Below are 16,393 nucleotides of genomic sequence, written 5' to 3' on the forward strand. Positions count from 1 at the left end.
GTGAGTCATCGACAGGACTTTGTCCCTCTTAGAATTAGTGAAAAAAGCGCCTGAATGGTTTGAATCAGACTACAGACTTCCAACTCCTATTTGTGGTGATGAAAAGTATTTCTTGATATCCCAGACCTGCAACTACATGGTAGAACATGTCTTTTCAGCTTTTAGAATGTGCTATGTACTGTGGCAATTTGTTAGTCACGCAACAGGGTTAATCTTTTAGAAAGTCATTGGATAACTGTATCTGCAATTATGAAAACTGCATTCAGTAAAGAACACAACTTGGGCACATTTGTTGCTTTCCTTGCTGAAGGCTGCCCTAGTGGTACATGCCTTCAGAAGTTCTGCAACAGCAGCAGAGCTGCTGGCAACAAGAGTGGCAAAGTTTACAGGGCTAGGTGGAAAAGCATGGATGTTGATGGGAGCATAACCCTTTGGACACTCGAAACGCACCCTGCACTGCCCCTAGCTTTGGCTGAGACTTTTTTACTTCCATGTCCAACCTGAGCACTTAATTCAGACCCATTGTCCCAGCCAGGTGACATCTTTCTGCCTACCATCTTTCACTCAAGTGTTTCTATATACAAATGGATGTCATCTGCTGGCTCAAAATCTTAGTATTTCCTTTCAGTTTCTGGCCAAGAAGTGGTGGTTGATTTTTCTAAGTTGCTGAGAGAGTAGGCATGATTGAATCAGTGTGTTGCAGAAAGGATGTCAAGACAAATTCACATGATTGAGAATTTATTAGCAGGATACACAGTTTATGGCACATATCAACAACGACCAAATAAAAAAAGAAGAGGGGGAAAGGAGGGGTGCAGAGAGAAAACTGTCCCCAGTAGCAAAGGGGAAGGAGAAGATGTGGTTGGCATCCTGAGACAAAGAACTTCCTCAGGTACTCTATCCAGGGCAATAGGCGGTTCCAACACTTTTCCTACAGCACCTATAGTGTTTTGTTCAGGACTCACACAAAGTCCTTACTGATTGTTCCCATTTCCAGTGCAAGCCTTGAGCAGGGGGAGGTGCTGTGTGGCTGGTTAGTTGGTGAGCTCTGTGCAGGGGTATTTTTGAGTCCCTTCGTATAAATCAAAAGCTACAACCAAAGGAAAGACAGTGGAAAATGAGTGGGTGATTCTTGCCCTGGTGACAGTCAGTTCCACTGGAACATGCCATACCAACACTATTTGAGTATGCAGGCAATACCCCACCTACCTCCAGGAAGACCCGTGGTCTCAGGAAATCCTGATGGCACTGCACAACTTCCATGGTGCCAAGAGCATCATTTGTCCCTTCCAGTGCTGTGCAGCAGAAGACAAGGAATGCTGTGTGTCCCTTCATGATGTGAACCATCCGACCTTTCAAACTGAGCAGGACACACCAGTCACTGCCCACAGGGAGGACAGGCTGCTGTGGGGAGTTCTGTTCACCTAAAAGGAGGTGGCACTTGGAGGTAGGCAGAAAACTGTTGCTGGTGACCATTTGCACAGCTGTAAGTACTGTTAAAAAATAACAGTAAATTTATCAACAAATGAATTGGTACTCCTGAAGTGCTCAGCTAGCTGGTGTGAAAAATACATTAATAAATCCTACACATTATTCAGTTCATGGTTGCCTAATGTTTTAGATTACAGAACAAAAATGGAAAGCCATGTCTCACATTAAACATTTACCTCCTTGCCTAAAACTTCTCCCCACCAGAGCTTGAAATGCTGTTTATAGAGTAGGCGACCCAGTGGTACTGCTTCTATGCTAAACTATTTGTGTTTGGATCATACTGTACACATACTGATATTTGTGGTGATGTAAAGAGCCTCAAGATGTATAAGAACAGTATCATATTTAAATAGAAACTGGATAGCAAATTTTAGTGGTATGTATTACAGAAATTCCTGGAAATAAAGAATTATTAAATAAGTGCGTTTCACTTATCCGTGTACTGAAATAACCATTTCACAATCAGTCTGTTAGCATGGAAGCCGTAGTAATGCTGGAAAGAATAACGCAAGGAAGCAGGCATTTGACATGTAATCCCTGTATTTCCTCTTTTCCTATGAAATTTTGCTTATGTAGACAATCACAAATACAAAAAAATGCAAATTATATTTGTCTTCTCCTTCCTAATGCATCACACATAGCAATATCAAAAAATGGTTTTTATCCATACATTTCATTTGAGAAAAAATAAACATCTGAATGCCCATGAGCAAAAAAATAAACTAACGCAGACCTTTTCACTTTTGCTCTTGAATCTCCTGTGTTTCCAACACTTTATGTTAGTAGTCACATATGGTCTTTGTCTGGACTCTACTGTTGCTTTGTGCCAGCTGCAGAGCTGCATTGAAGATCTCGATCCCATATTCAGTCATTCCTTTGTATTACCTGAGTTCAGAGTAATCATTAGAAATTTTCATCTCCACATAAGCTTACAGCTTGTAACAAGGAATACTGCACAGAATTAACTTTTCACAGCTGGACCTGTGACACTCACATTAGGTGTACAAAACCTAAAAACATATACAAAGTAATAAAATAAATGTTTCACTGTCTTCTTTTTACTTGTTCTGATCATAAAATATCAATATCTTGCAGTAGTTCTCAGGTTCTCAGTATAAAATACATTTCACTTATCAATGAATGTTCTGTTTTGCTGCTTTCTTTATAATGAAAAAAAGCAGCAGCAAAGTATAGAAAGATTTATTTTCACTTTTATCATTCACTTGCAAGAAATTTTTCTCCAATTACTTATTACCTGTAGAATAATACTGAAATTAAAATGAGAAACCCAGTCAATATTGCATGCATCAAAAATGATGAAAATCTTCACTTACTGAGAACCGTGAAATGTTTATTGGTTTTTAGACGCAGAGTCCTCCAGGGAGTGCTACAAATCCACACAAACTCACTGCACCTTCAATGTTGCATTTGGAGTGTTGATTTAGATGAAATATGTGTAAAAACTCCTGTCATCAGACAGCTCTCTAGTGACTATACATCTGCAAAGGCTCAAGAACATAAATTATTGCAGCATGAGTCTGGAATAAACTATGCTCACCTCACAAATTCTAGATCTGCTTGGTCCACAGTAACAAAGGAAAAACTGTTGTGCTTTAGAGTTAGGGAACAAGAGTTTATTTCATCATCCTCTATGTGTGTGTGTAATTTTAGACCACATTTTTTTCCAAGTAGCAGAATCTTAATGGAATCAGCAAAGGAAAGAGGACTGGTGAAAGTAAGACATGAAGTGATGTGAGACTGGTACAGCAACTTCCCTGAGCTACCTCAGAGCCGAAGGTAAAGAAGCTGCCTTCTCTTCAGGAAAAAAATGAATCAAGCTTTTTACCCCCCAGCATCCTACTCAGCTCAGACCCCTTAGAGCTACTCTATATCCCCTGCAAAGATAAAAGCACTTCTCTTCTAGTTTGTATCTCACAGACTATCAGAAAAGATCATTCAGACTGGAACAAAACAACAAAGCAACAAAAAAACTTTTCCCAATATTCTGTCTCCAGAAAACCAAAGTAACTACATGGTGGTTCCTCACTTGCTATTCATCACTACTGTTATAGACCCAGACTTTGCATTCAATAGGTGTTTCAGGATTTGACTTCCATGAATTTACTGAGTCTTTACTGAGTTTACTTGTCTTTAAGGCTTTGCAACCACTTGTGGATATGAATGAGTCTCACACTTGAGCTACCTAATCTGTGAAAAAGAAGCTCTCCTTCATTTGGTTTGTTCCCCGGTAATGTCTTTTGTCCCACTAGTTCCTGTGTTGTGATAAACAGTCAATAATATTTCATATTTAGCTTCTCTATGCCTCCTGAAGAAATAACACTCTATGTTAACCCTCAGTCACTTCTTGTCCACACAGAAGCCTTACACTCTGTAAGACATCCTCATTCAGAAGCTATTCAATGCAGCTGACCACTCTCTTTGTCTTTCAGTGTATTTATCTAGGTTTACCCATATTGTTTTTGAAATGAGGTGACTGTACATCACAGGCTATATATCAAAAGAACAGTTTCTGATCTGTTCTCCAATATTTTCCTAATGTTCTTAATTGGGTTTGCTGCTGCTGAGCACAGGGCTGACATATTTATCAGGCTCCTCAAGATGTCCTTCCTGAGATGTAATTGTTCATTTAGTGATTGTGGCCATGTAGATGTGTTTGTTTTTCCTATATGCATTGTCATTGTTGAAATAGAATGTATTGACTATTATTTTATTACCCAGACACTCATAGAATAATAGAACTACTGGATCATTTAGGTTGGAAAAGATCTTTAAGATCGTCAAGTTCAACCATTAACCCAGCACTGCCAAGTCCACCGTTAAACTAAACTAAACTAAACGTCCCCAAGTGCCACATCTAAAGTCATCTAAATACCTCCAGGGTTGGTGACTCAACCACTTCCTTGAGGCAGCCTGTTCCACTGCTTCACAACCCTTTCCATGAGGAGATATTTTTCCCAATATCCAATCTAAACCTCCCCATGTGCAACATTTCCTCTTAAACTATCACTTGTTACTTGGGAGAAGGGACTGACCCCCACCTGGATGCAACCTCCTTTCAGGTAGTTGCAGAGAGTGGTAAGATCCCCTCTTGTGCCTCCTTTTCTCCAGGCTAAACACCCCCAGTTCCCTCAGCCACTCCTCATCAGACTTGTGCTCCAGGCCCTTCCTCAGGTCCTTTGGACATGCTCCAGCACCTCAATGTCTATCAAGATGTATATATCAAGAGGGATTTTTCTTTAATTCTTCTGATAAGTTTTAGTTTTTCTATCTTGACTAATTGTCTTCATGGGAGTAAGTAAAGTTGGAGTCAAGCTTTCTGTGGAATCAGGCTGACATATGTATGAGGCTGGTTTACAGACACTGCACTGGTTAGTTGGTACCTGGATTGGCTTAGTGCATTTCTAACCTTTCCTTACCTCTTGTGCAGCTGGTACCAGTCCCAGCAAATTTAGGGAATAGGAAATATGCCACTTCCCCTGTTGGGCTGTTTGACCAGGTGACTTGGATGCCATGATCAGAGGGGAAGATCTGCCCCAATGGGTTGTGGTGCACCAGGCTGAAACCCACTCCTCTCAGATTCGTTTGCCTCTCCAATGAATTGCACGCAAGGGGTGAGTGGCTCTGGGAAAAACACTGCAAAAGCTCAGGAATCTATGCCTTTCTTAGTATTGGGCAACTAAGGGATAACAGAGCTGCCAGCAGATATAAAGAATGAACAATGCCACACACCAGGCAGGAAGTTGATTAACTCACCTGGGCTTGTTGCAGGTGACTGCAGGGGCAGCAACAAAACACAGGACACCAAGAATTGTACTGAGCAGCCTGGAGAGCTGTGCTGAATTTTGCTCTTTAGTCCCATGGCTCCTTCAAAGAGGTAGCAACCACAGTACTTAGGTATTTTAGCATGAGCATAGTAGAGACAGAGCAGCCATACTATCTCCTCTCTGTCGCCCATGATGTGCAGCAACAGAACTGGGACACTATAGTGGAATTTTTTTAAAACAGGATGGAGCCTTCCGACATGATGGGACTTCTTTCCTCATACCTCAGGCTTTGATTCTCTTAACTGCCCTTTTGGTGCCAGCAGTTTCTTTTCTTCCTCATATATCCAACATCCTTGTTTTATCCAGTCATCACCAGGGAGCTCTGTGGGATTCAAGATTTCCAGCATATGGAAAATTCTGTGAGACGGGAATATCTGGTGATGAGTAAGAAAGTGGAAAATATAATTTCTGTGATGTAGCTTGTTACCTTTCCCATTCTCAAAGCCATTTGTCAAGCACTAAGTCAAATAACAGTCCATCTCTACTGGACTCTGCTCTTACACCCACAAATACCTTACTCCTCCAATGGCACTCAAACTAGCAGGGACATCTTGCAGAGTGAGATATCCTTCCCACCAAATACTCTCTGTGAGAAAGACTGATGGACTCTTTGGCACAGAGAGGCCATCTGAGGACAGCACAGGGGAGTGAAAGTGCCAAAATCAAGCATTTCAGTGAAATAACTGAGTGAGTCATCTGTTATGTGCTAGCAGTGGTAATGGCTGTGATGGCCACACCTTGTGGTCACTGCTCTGCTTTTGCCAAGGGTTGTTTTCTATGGGGTGACTTCCTCTTCAGTGTAGCAGAACACTTCTGCTGCTCTATTGCTTTTGAACACAGGTTCTTTGTGCAGAATAGCATCGTGTTTTTCTTGGAGGTTGTCCATGGTTATTGTTTCTTCAATGCATCTCTAACTATTTTGCCAAAGCCACCCATCCTCTGCCATCTGTCAGGTGGCAAGAAGAAAGAATGTGGCTTCCACTATGCTGAAGGACAGGAGAACATGTGATGAGATGAGAAGGATATGGAGACAAATTCACATCATCACCTCACAACAGCTTCTTTTATGTGATAGGTTACTAATCATAATGGACTATTGTATTTGTGGAGTAGAAGCTAAACAGTTAAAACCCCACTGACTAAGAAATTGCAGCAATGTTATGAAGAAAAAGGGCTAAAGCCCTTTCTGATCTAATATATCAATGACTACAGTAATAGAGTTTTTGTAGTGATACTTTTTAACCAGTAAACTGAGTCCTTATGGACAATGCCCACAGTTTATACTTCTCATAAGAACAAATGTGTTTTATCTTTTATCTAAGCTGTTTCCACATTTCCGTATGCTTCCAGTTATTTAATTGTGGAAACAAAAACAAATACACTACATGTAAAGAAATGACTTGACCTTCCTTCCATAGGCCACATCCTATATTCTTTGTGTGCTCCAAAGCTACCTTGCACTCTGATTAACTTGACTAGGAGCTGTGTTTGTGTATATTCTCACACAAAATGTATATATAACCTGCCCTCACACAGCTCCACAGGGATGAACTGAAATCCCAGAACTTCAGCTGTGGTATTAATCATGCATTCATGATGGAATGTGGGTTGCAAGAAAATATATAAGAGTCTATAGAAACTTTTCTCTGAAGTATGCAATCCCTAAATATTTGGGTTCACATTATAGTCCTTTAGCTAGGATTTATTAGACTATTTCATATTTGCCTTCCTGTTTATTTTGTGAAAGTATACTTGTCTAGCACACATTTTTATGCCAGCCTTGCTTTGCATTTTTACAGTCTGCTAATTAGACCATTTTAACTAATTTGTTTGCATTTTGTATGAGCAAGTTGGGCTTTTGGATTGACTAATGTAATTGCAGCCAGTTTCTGCCAAATACAAATTACTCTTTCTAGTGTGAGCTAGAGAGAAAAGTAAATATTTAATAGCCATCAATACCCTCACAGCATTCTAGAGTGTGCTTTTTTCCTATGGAAAGTTTAAATAATTTCTTCAGTGCTTGATTGCACTTTAATGTTAAGAAATTATTTTTTAATCTTTTTTTAAATAATAATGAATTAGACATTTTAGCATGTCCGCAAGGGTTTTATTTCTGTGCACTTTGCAGTTTTAAATTCCAAGCTTTAAGATCTGGTACTTTCAGGTTCGAAGTTTATTTGCTTAGCTTTTTATGTACTGAGTACCATCTCCTGAAAATGTTTTACTGAGATGTACTTGGATTTTAATGTTTCCAAGGGGAGGAAGTCAAATCTTATAGCAAATTTAAATTCTGGGTGTTTTGCTTGCTCTCTCTCTTTTCTTTTTTTTTTTCAAAGGAGCATAGCAGAAGACAGGAACTGGTTACCAAACATCAGCATTAATTGTATCTGTATTTCAAGCTGCAAGTCTTACATTCTTCTTCTCTGCACAAGTGTACATAAAGGCATAAGAGGCCCAGGGCCTTAAGCAGCTTAAAGCTCCTCAATTTCCAGCCTTAATATTCCTGGGGTGCTTGCTATGATATAGATTGAGAAGAGCACCTGCGTGCCAGGGCAGGGCAAGCCTCTTCCTTTTCCTCTTCTTCATGTCTCACCCCCTCTGGGACCTGTGCAGAGAACAGGGGTATGGCTGCCTGACCCGAGGGGCTGCCTCTGAAATGTTACACATAGACCACATTTCTCAGTTCAGGGACATCATAGAAGTCCCAGAGATGTTGCTCTCTGACAAAATTTGGTGATGGTGCTCCACATCCTGCTGTGCTCTCCAGTGTGGTAGCTGTGCATTTTCCCTAGGGTGTGAGTGCTTCAGTCTCTACTTTCTTTTCCCATATGAAGTTTTCAAATGCATGAGTCCCACAGGTCTTAGGCAGTAGTGTGGCAGATGTTGTTCTCTGCCACCCTCTGAATGTGGGAATGATCTATGGAAAGCAGGAGGGTTTGAGCAGGAGCGGTGGGTACTGGTTAGTTGGTACCTGGATTGGCTTAGTGCATTTCTAACCTTTCCTTACCTCTTGTGCAGCTGGTACCAGTCCCAGGATGCTGTGGGAAGGAGAACCTGCCTTTGCCCATCTTACTGGTTCATCTGGTGAAGCTAAAATAATTAACAGACCAACAGTGAGATCCAGCACTAATGAGAGAGAAATAAAAACACCTTTTAGCCAAGACCTCGACATGTCAGTACTCATTTTATTTTCAGATAGGGTGTTAACATCATGTCATGCAACATTCATAATTATTAATTAAGACAGTGAATAATCACTGCCAAATGACAACAGAAGTCCATGTCATCAACAGGTTATAGAACCAAGTTCTGGATTTCATAACCACAACCACCAAATTCCTTCTCTCTGTTTCATTCCTAGTACAGCAAATGTGTCACAGATCATGAAGCAACAGGTTTTTGATGGATGCTCCATCACTGTCTTCACAATCCTCTCATCACATGCTAAGAACAGGTGCATTGCAAAAAGTAACAATCTTTTGGTGTTTCTCATGTTTGCCTGGCCTGGGTGGATGGGCAGGTGATTTGATCAGTGAAATAGTCATGCTGTTCTGAGAACGTTACTGTTAACAGGCAGTCTTACCTGCCCTCCTGGATAAGTTTAATTGTGACATTTTGTTAGTAAATGCAAAGCTGCTGTTCTTGGATTTCTGCAAGTCCCACAAATATGAGTGGCAAATTTGAGCATAACTCTGTAGTAGGAATTGTCCACTTGGATTAATGTTTTTTAACGTAATACTACACTTAGTACTAAAATTTGATACTGAGAAGCTGTAATTAATTTAACTATATTTAATAAAAGTAGATTTAATACTAAATTTCTGGTGTATACTTTCCATTATGGACATAGTTGCTCTTTGGGAGCAATGCTGTGTGGTCCTTATATATCAAATATCTTAATAAGTGTGTTTTCACACAGAGAAAAGTACCTCCCTGTGTATCCTTATATTTTCTATTTTGGTACCAGTATTTTGGAAATGAAGAGGACAGATTATTGAATGGATTTGCTTGTGTACTTTTCTAAGTGTACCTATCTGAACACATATTGAAGAGCTAGTGTGATTTTGGTACCCCTGAGAGGAGATAAAAAGATGGAGGCTTTGAAGGTGTTGGTACCATCATGCAAGAGGTCTGTCTAAAATAACTGCACAGGTCATCTTTAGAAAAGAGAAGGAAGTCAGGTTATTTTCTCACTTCTGACCATTTTACAATTTATCCATGCCTATGTTCCCTTGCTGCTAATAGGATTACTCACACAAGGAACACAACAGCACTTTAGCCTTAAGCAGTTGGCCTCCACACTGATATACAAGTGGGCATGTCAGCTGGTGCTTGCTGTGATGCACAGAACAAACTAACCAAGAACTGGACTGGCTCTGTTAGAAGTCATAGATAACTGAAATTTATTTTAATCATTTCTGTCACAGGAAAGTATTTTCTAAGTGTGTTATGTCAAAACATCCCAAGAAGTGACATGTAATCCAAGGCACACGTTTTATTCTCAGTTACATTTGCAAATTCAATCTCGATCCTTTCAAGGCATTTTGAATTTAAAGTGATATTGTTAAATGCTTGTGTTCTTGATACTTAACTAAAGCAGTGACACAGGAATATTCAATAAAGGACTTCAGTACAATAATTCATTTATTCACTGAATATCTTTTCTTAACAACTGACAACTTTTACAGATCTGATCCCTCTCCAGAGATTTAGTCATTCTCCAACACACAGCAGCAAGAGATGAGGAGATGATAAAAAATTTACAGTACTTTTCATATTCAAATAAATATCCAACATAAAATACAGGTGCTTTTCACCAGCTACACTACAAGACCTTTCAGTGTTTGCTCTCTGCTTATCAACTCTGTATTTCTTTAAAAGCCGATGACATTCAATGTCTCTACCATGTCAGATCCTGGTAAAATTTTACAGGGAAACAAATCCCATACACTTAGCTTTCTAAACCTACAGCGGTGTTTCTCACACTGACTCAGCCTGAATGCCTCTGTTGTGCTAGATTGTCTCAGCAATTTTCAGCATTTCATATTTCAATGCAAAATAACTTGCTTGAAATTTTGTCAATTTCTAAGCCCAGTATTTCTGCACTTGAAGAGTAGCTTGAATGTAAGGGGCAGTGCATCAGTTCCCTGTGTTACTGTAACAATCCAGCAGGAAAAGTCTCGATCCAAATGATGGACATAAAATATGGTATAGCAGTTATTTCTTGAACATATACATCCTCCCACAAATTTGTGCTCTGCCCATGACATTTTTCCACTAAAGGCAGAGGTACTAGAAAGACAAATTTCCATGTGAATGGCAAGACATTTTGCAATCATTGTGTGAATGAAAAGGGGAAATGACAATCACCAATTTTAGACTATTTTATTTATATCAAGCAGTAGATGTTTCTAGTGTTAATTAAACTCTGTTTAGATTATGAGAACAGTGAGATCTTTTCCAAGATAAATTCATGGTTCATCCTATGTCATTTGTACTGGTAGTTTGGATTTAATAGACCAAAATGAAGATATGTATGGGGAAAGATATGAGAGAAAAAAGTGCATGCAAAGCACTGATGTGAATAGCGTGAAACAAGGAAAAGCCAAAGAAGAAAAAATAATGGCTACTAGATGTTGTAGAAGTTTCTACTCACATAGGATGGAAAGAGGTTGTTCACAAAGCTGGTCCTCATAGTTCCACGTTAATACAGCAATTCTGCAAAATTTAATGTCTTGATCAACATATGGGTTTGCATCCCCAAGAGTATAGATCTATGCCTGGCCATCACTTAAATGGTGCAGTTTGACACAAAGCATTTCTCGTGTTGCTGCTAACTATGAAATGTTGTTAACAAAGATAAGCGTCACTTTAAAAGGTGATAAAGACATAATGAATAGGAGCAAAACTTCTGAATTTCTAACCCATTCTATAATGTATGTAAGGTATAACCAGTTATGTTTGCAAGTGGCTTCAGATTAACAAGGGCAGATATAATCCAAAGTACTGCTTAAAGGTCAGTGAAAGGTTTAAAGGTTAAACCCTGCTCCTTTTTTTTTTCACTTCAGACTCCAAGGGTTTCAAAAACAAAGGCCATTTCTACTCTCAGCTACACTAGTGTGAATTTAATATTCACAAGTGCTTGGTTTTAGTTGAATTGGTGTGGATTTACAGCATAAGGACTTCCAGCTCTGGCCCTATACTGCTGCTTTGCTGCTTGGTTCAAAGAACAGGTTTTGTTCAGCTGCCACTTTCCCCTAAAAGAAAAATAGATATATCTCTATCTATATCTAACTATCTCCATGAAAATTTTTCCATGGATTTTTCAGAGCAGAGAAGCTACACAACATACTCTGAATAAACTGTAGAGGTTGAAAATAAGTATATTGGGAAAGGTGAATTTCCATATTAAATAATCTTTTTTGATGCTCATTATCTAGAATACTATAATTGCTTCCATCAGCAATTATACAGCATTTTTAAATGTGGTGGAAATGTTGGATTATATCTTACTGTTTGTTTATGGTAAAGTCATCATATCCTTAATTCTATAATAACCTAGAAGGAGCTATACTGCTGAAAAGAAGAATGTCTTATCTCAAGTGAGGTTTCCAACTAAGATAATCTGAGGAAATACATAACACTGTGATCCTAGGGCAGCTTTATGTTTTCTACTTGTTTTTCCACTATTAGAAGTAATAAAACCATACTATTTAGCAAAATCTTTAAAGCCCGACAGCCAATATACAAGAATATTTACATCTTTTCTTCCTGGAGAAATATTTCAAGTCTCCCCCTTTGTCTCCATGCTTCCACACATTCCCTGAGGACAGAAAATCTTCCAGGGGCTGGAAGGTTCAGGTCACTCCTGAAACAAATTACAAACATGATACACTTGAGCTCAGGGGCACTGCCTTCACCTGCTCTCTGCCAGCCACGCTACCCACCAAAAGTCCATCCACAAATGTTCTGTCCTGGCTGGGTCCATAAGAAGTTACTACTGGTGAAGGTTGCTTAAAGCAAATGTAGAGAGTTTAGTGATAAATATATAGAAAGTTTACAAACCACATTCTACAAATTCCCTTTGGGCATCTTCCCACAATGTTATCCAGAGAGGTAGCTGGGTTAAGAGCAGCAAGGAGCCTCATAGGATCCCTTAACTCCCTCTCAGTCTTACAGGCTCTTTGCCCTTCCTTGTTCTGCTCCTGTGCCCTCAAGATCACGCTTCCTCAGCTCCTTCTTTTCATATCCCACTTCTGTGTTGTCTCTTCAAGCGTCCCCTCAGAATTTCCACTACTGCCCAAAGCTCCTGTTCCCATTCATACCACACTATCCTGCCACTTCCCCATGCCTGCACAGTACCAGTCCACGGGCAGTTCTCACCTCAAGGTTCCCTGCTTGGTTTCTAAACCAGACAGCACTATGGATAGGCTTTTTATCAATTGATGTTTTTAAGCTTGTTTTTTCTCTTTGGAAACTCTCTGAAGGAACTAGACAAGCTTTAAGTCATCATCTCATGCAGAAGGAAAGATGAAATGTTGCATGAGGGACAAAAAAGAGAAATAGCAGTCTTTTTATAATACATCCAAAAATACAGCATGGTTTTGGAAATTGCAGCTGGTTTTATGACCCATCTTACAACTCATGGCTTGAAAATCTGCAAGATGTTTCCTTCCCTTGATCACATACCTGTAAAAGCACTTCCAGCAAGAAGTGTTGCCAGTGTGACCTTGTGGTTTTTTTCCCTTTTCAGCCATTGTAAACAGTCATACAAATAAATTCAATTGCTTGAATATGGATAGAAAATGGATCCACAGGAATGACAATTTGGGCAATGTATATTCATTTCAAAAGTCAAGGAAATATTGACGGAAAACACTTCTGCATTTTCCACTGGAATTACTGAATGTATTTGATTAAACACATAAACTTCACTTTGCTGTTCAAGTTCACCAAGCATGTTTGGAATAACAATTATTCTATTAACATACTGACATGATCTAGTCAAACAAAATTAAATGTGTTTTGGGGTAATAAGATGTAAAGCCTTATTTAAGTATTACCGCTTTTTTAAAACAATGGAGAGACAGATATCTGCAGAATCAAAACAATATTCCCACAAAAACTGTAAATTAGAATCATTAACCTCAGCCTTCACATAAGCATCTTTTTCCTCAGGGGCATGGACCAGCTGTCCTCAAAGAGAAATTTTAGTTTCAGAAAGCTCCTAGGAAAAATAAGCAAAATGCAGTGGTATGCTATTTATAATATACAGCAAGTTGTCTCTAATTCTGTTCCTAATCAGTCTAAGGCCAGAAGAAAAAATGAAATTGCTTTAAAACTAAAAATTCTCATAGTCTTAGAGACTTAGGGAAGCATTGGGAAAAGTTTAATTTTAAGTAAGACATCACATTCTAACCATAGCATTGGCTTTACAACCTCTACAGCCTCAGATGCACCATCTTATGCCAGATTTTCCAAACTGTGAAATTTGAATGATATTTCTTACCTTGTTCAGAGCAGCTGACAGACTTTAGTTGGAGCAATACTTGATTTTCTTTGTCCCCCTGCCTACTCTGGTGCAATAAGGTCTGGCTTTTAGGCATTTGACTGTGACATCCTTGCTATCTGCTACCTAAAAGTTTTTGATGGTGCCATATATATGTACATGATGCCTTGTAAAAAGTAAGGTTCAAAACTGCTGAACTTGTGCACCCAAGCATTAACCTACATGCAAGAATAATCTAGTTAATGAAAAGATGACCTGGGAAAGCTAAATCTGTCTGTAAGCTCAGGATGTGAGAGGTAGCATGGGCTGTGGCTGGCACTAAGACCTAAAACTGCCACTGACCCATTGCATGATTCTGAGGAAGCCATTTCACCTTTCTATTGTGCTTCTCTTCTCAGCCTTCATCTCTCCAACCTGCCAGCCCTTCACAGCGAGATCTGTCTCTTACGATATGTGTCTCACGGCAGGAGCTCAGCTGGGGCTTCCAAATTAGAGCTGATTGGGAATTTTGCAATGCAATGAATTTTCATTAGAAAGTGCAGCTCGGTTTCAGTGCAGTTCTGCAGTGCAGTTGTGGGGATGCTCACCCAATATATGAGGAAGCGAATTCAGATAATGACTCTGAAGAATGCTTTGTTATAGGAAGTAGATCATCTCCAGGAGAAACTGTGGAGTGCACCTTGCCTGAGGATAACTATCAGGCTGTGGATGAATTGACACAGTCATCTGCAGTTAGAGAGACAGCAGGTCAGGAATTTGAACCTGAGTATGCATGGGGAAATCACATGTTCTTTTGGTGAGGGCTGTGTTTGCTTGTTTGTACAAAAACAAACCTTCTAAAAGCAATTATGTTTGCTGCAAGAAAGAACTGGAGCATTGGTGGAATGCTGGGAAGTTTCATGGGTAGATTTACTCGGCCTCACTTGGTTCTGCTCTGAACCCAGCCTGCTGTTAACAGTGAGATCAGATGTATTTTAACTTGTAAAACACTTACAGTCTAAAGGAGACAAACAAATTCAGAATAAATCATGATTAAATATTTAAGGAGCCTTAATGACAAAGAGAAAGGGAGCTTATGTTTTAAAGAATTCCAAAGAGAAATAGGAAGGCCTTCTGGTAATTAGAAAAAAACTAGTTGCCCCCAGCATGAGGAAGGAGACTGCAGTAGGCAGGTGTGGGCAAAGGGAATAATCAGATCAGTAAACCAAAGGGAATAGTAAAAAAAATCAGCAAAGAAAACAGGAAATTAAAACACAGAACTGGGGGGAAGTGATATGGGACTCTAGTAAGTTTTGATATGCCCTAATGAGAGAAGGGAAATAACCAGGAACTTGCAAAAGCGATACCACTACAGTTTTTAGCACATTTCCTTAGTAGCTTCTGCGTATTAATTCTGGTGAAACACACCAAAGAGAGAAACACTTGAGAAAGACTTTGGTTTTTACAAAAAAAGTTCTGTTGTTGCAAAGCAGATCTCCACTATACACCAGTATAAACTGGTACGTACCTGTGTAGGACATTGCAGCAATACCAAAATGGCAGCACTGAAGGGAAGATGTTTCTTCTCCCTTTTCTAGTCCCACTTCAGCTCCTCTTACTGTCTCTTGGCATAAAATACCCTGTGTGTGTAATCCAAAGAGCAGCTGAGTCATGTTCAATTCACATGGTCACTTTGAACTGAGTATGATTGCATTACCCATGTGGCATCTCCAAAGAATATGCAAAATGTCATTTGCTGAAGTGGCAACTCTGTAAATGTGTCTCCAGGGGGCATTTTGTACAAAAGTTAAGAATATTGGGAGGATCACATCACTTAGGCTACAGATTTGTACTGGGCCATGCACTGTTCTCTCTCCAGCTTCTGTCTACCAAACGCCAATGCTGTGTGTACGGCTGTGAACCTGGGATGGGCGTTCAGGCTCCAGGGTAACTGCAGTCAGGACACAGTCTGCTGCCTGGCATTGGCACTGCCACTGTGCTCACCTTTGAGGAAAATTAAGGCCTTAAACATAAGCTCACTTTGTGAGTTTCCATTCTCTAATTGTTCACTTTAGACTCAGCAAGAACAAATCATTTTTCCAACTTGCAGAACAATATTTCAGGAGAATATGGGGAGAAACAAGTCCAACCCTGGAGGAAAGCTCCATGACAATATTGCATCGATAGTACAGATTACTAATGAACTTCTAGATTAGGCCCCTTCATGATGAAGACAGTAACTCTTCCAGTGATGGGTGATGACCTGCATTACTTCCTCAGCAACAAACAAACAAAAGGTGTCATTTTAAATGATACTGCTAAAAAAAAGCCAACAAAGCATGGAGTTTTTTTGGGGAAAAAGATTTGCCTGTGAACCTTCTGCTACAAAAATTCAGATTAAAATGAGAAAAATTTGAGACAAACAAGCACTGACCAGTGAGTGAGCGTTAAACAAACATATAGATGAATTCAGAGATGCAGTCCTGTGACAAGAAAATATCCAGGGTAATAAATGTTTGCAGAAGAAAGTTCTGTGGATTTTCAGACAGAAGAAAAGCAGTGGTTACCT

The 16,393-nt window shown here is 39.5% G+C and overlaps 1 long non-coding RNA gene across 8 annotated transcripts in view; it reads right to left on the reverse strand.

Annotated features, from left to right (window-relative positions):
• Positions 1–721: 721 nt before the first annotated feature.
• The window catches only part of LOC108449232, a 35,248-nt gene continuing 19,576 nt past the window's right edge, over positions 722–16,393 (reverse strand). For 2 of the 8 annotated variants that reach the window (XR_001865372.1, XR_001865371.1), the window contains exons 4-11: positions 15,353–15,464; positions 12,097–12,204; positions 10,993–11,054; positions 8,344–8,426; positions 2,826–5,710; positions 2,225–2,376; positions 1,210–1,493; positions 722–1,090 (exon numbers count right to left, since the gene is read on the reverse strand). This is a non-coding gene — a long non-coding RNA (uncharacterized LOC108449232). Of the gene's footprint in view, positions 1,091–1,209; positions 1,494–2,224; positions 2,377–2,825; positions 5,711–8,307; positions 8,427–10,992; positions 11,055–12,096; positions 12,205–12,283; positions 12,350–14,432; positions 14,572–15,352; positions 15,465–16,393 lie in introns of all 8 variants that reach the window. The other 6 variants (XR_001865374.1, XR_001865373.1, XR_001865377.1 and 3 more) reach the window with 6 other exon arrangements.

The sequence above is a fragment of the Corvus brachyrhynchos genome, unplaced genomic scaffold (genome assembly GCF_000691975.1).
Source record: "Corvus brachyrhynchos isolate BGI_N302 unplaced genomic scaffold, ASM69197v1 scaffold258, whole genome shotgun sequence".
Lineage (NCBI taxonomy): Eukaryota > Metazoa > Chordata > Aves > Passeriformes > Corvidae > Corvus > Corvus brachyrhynchos.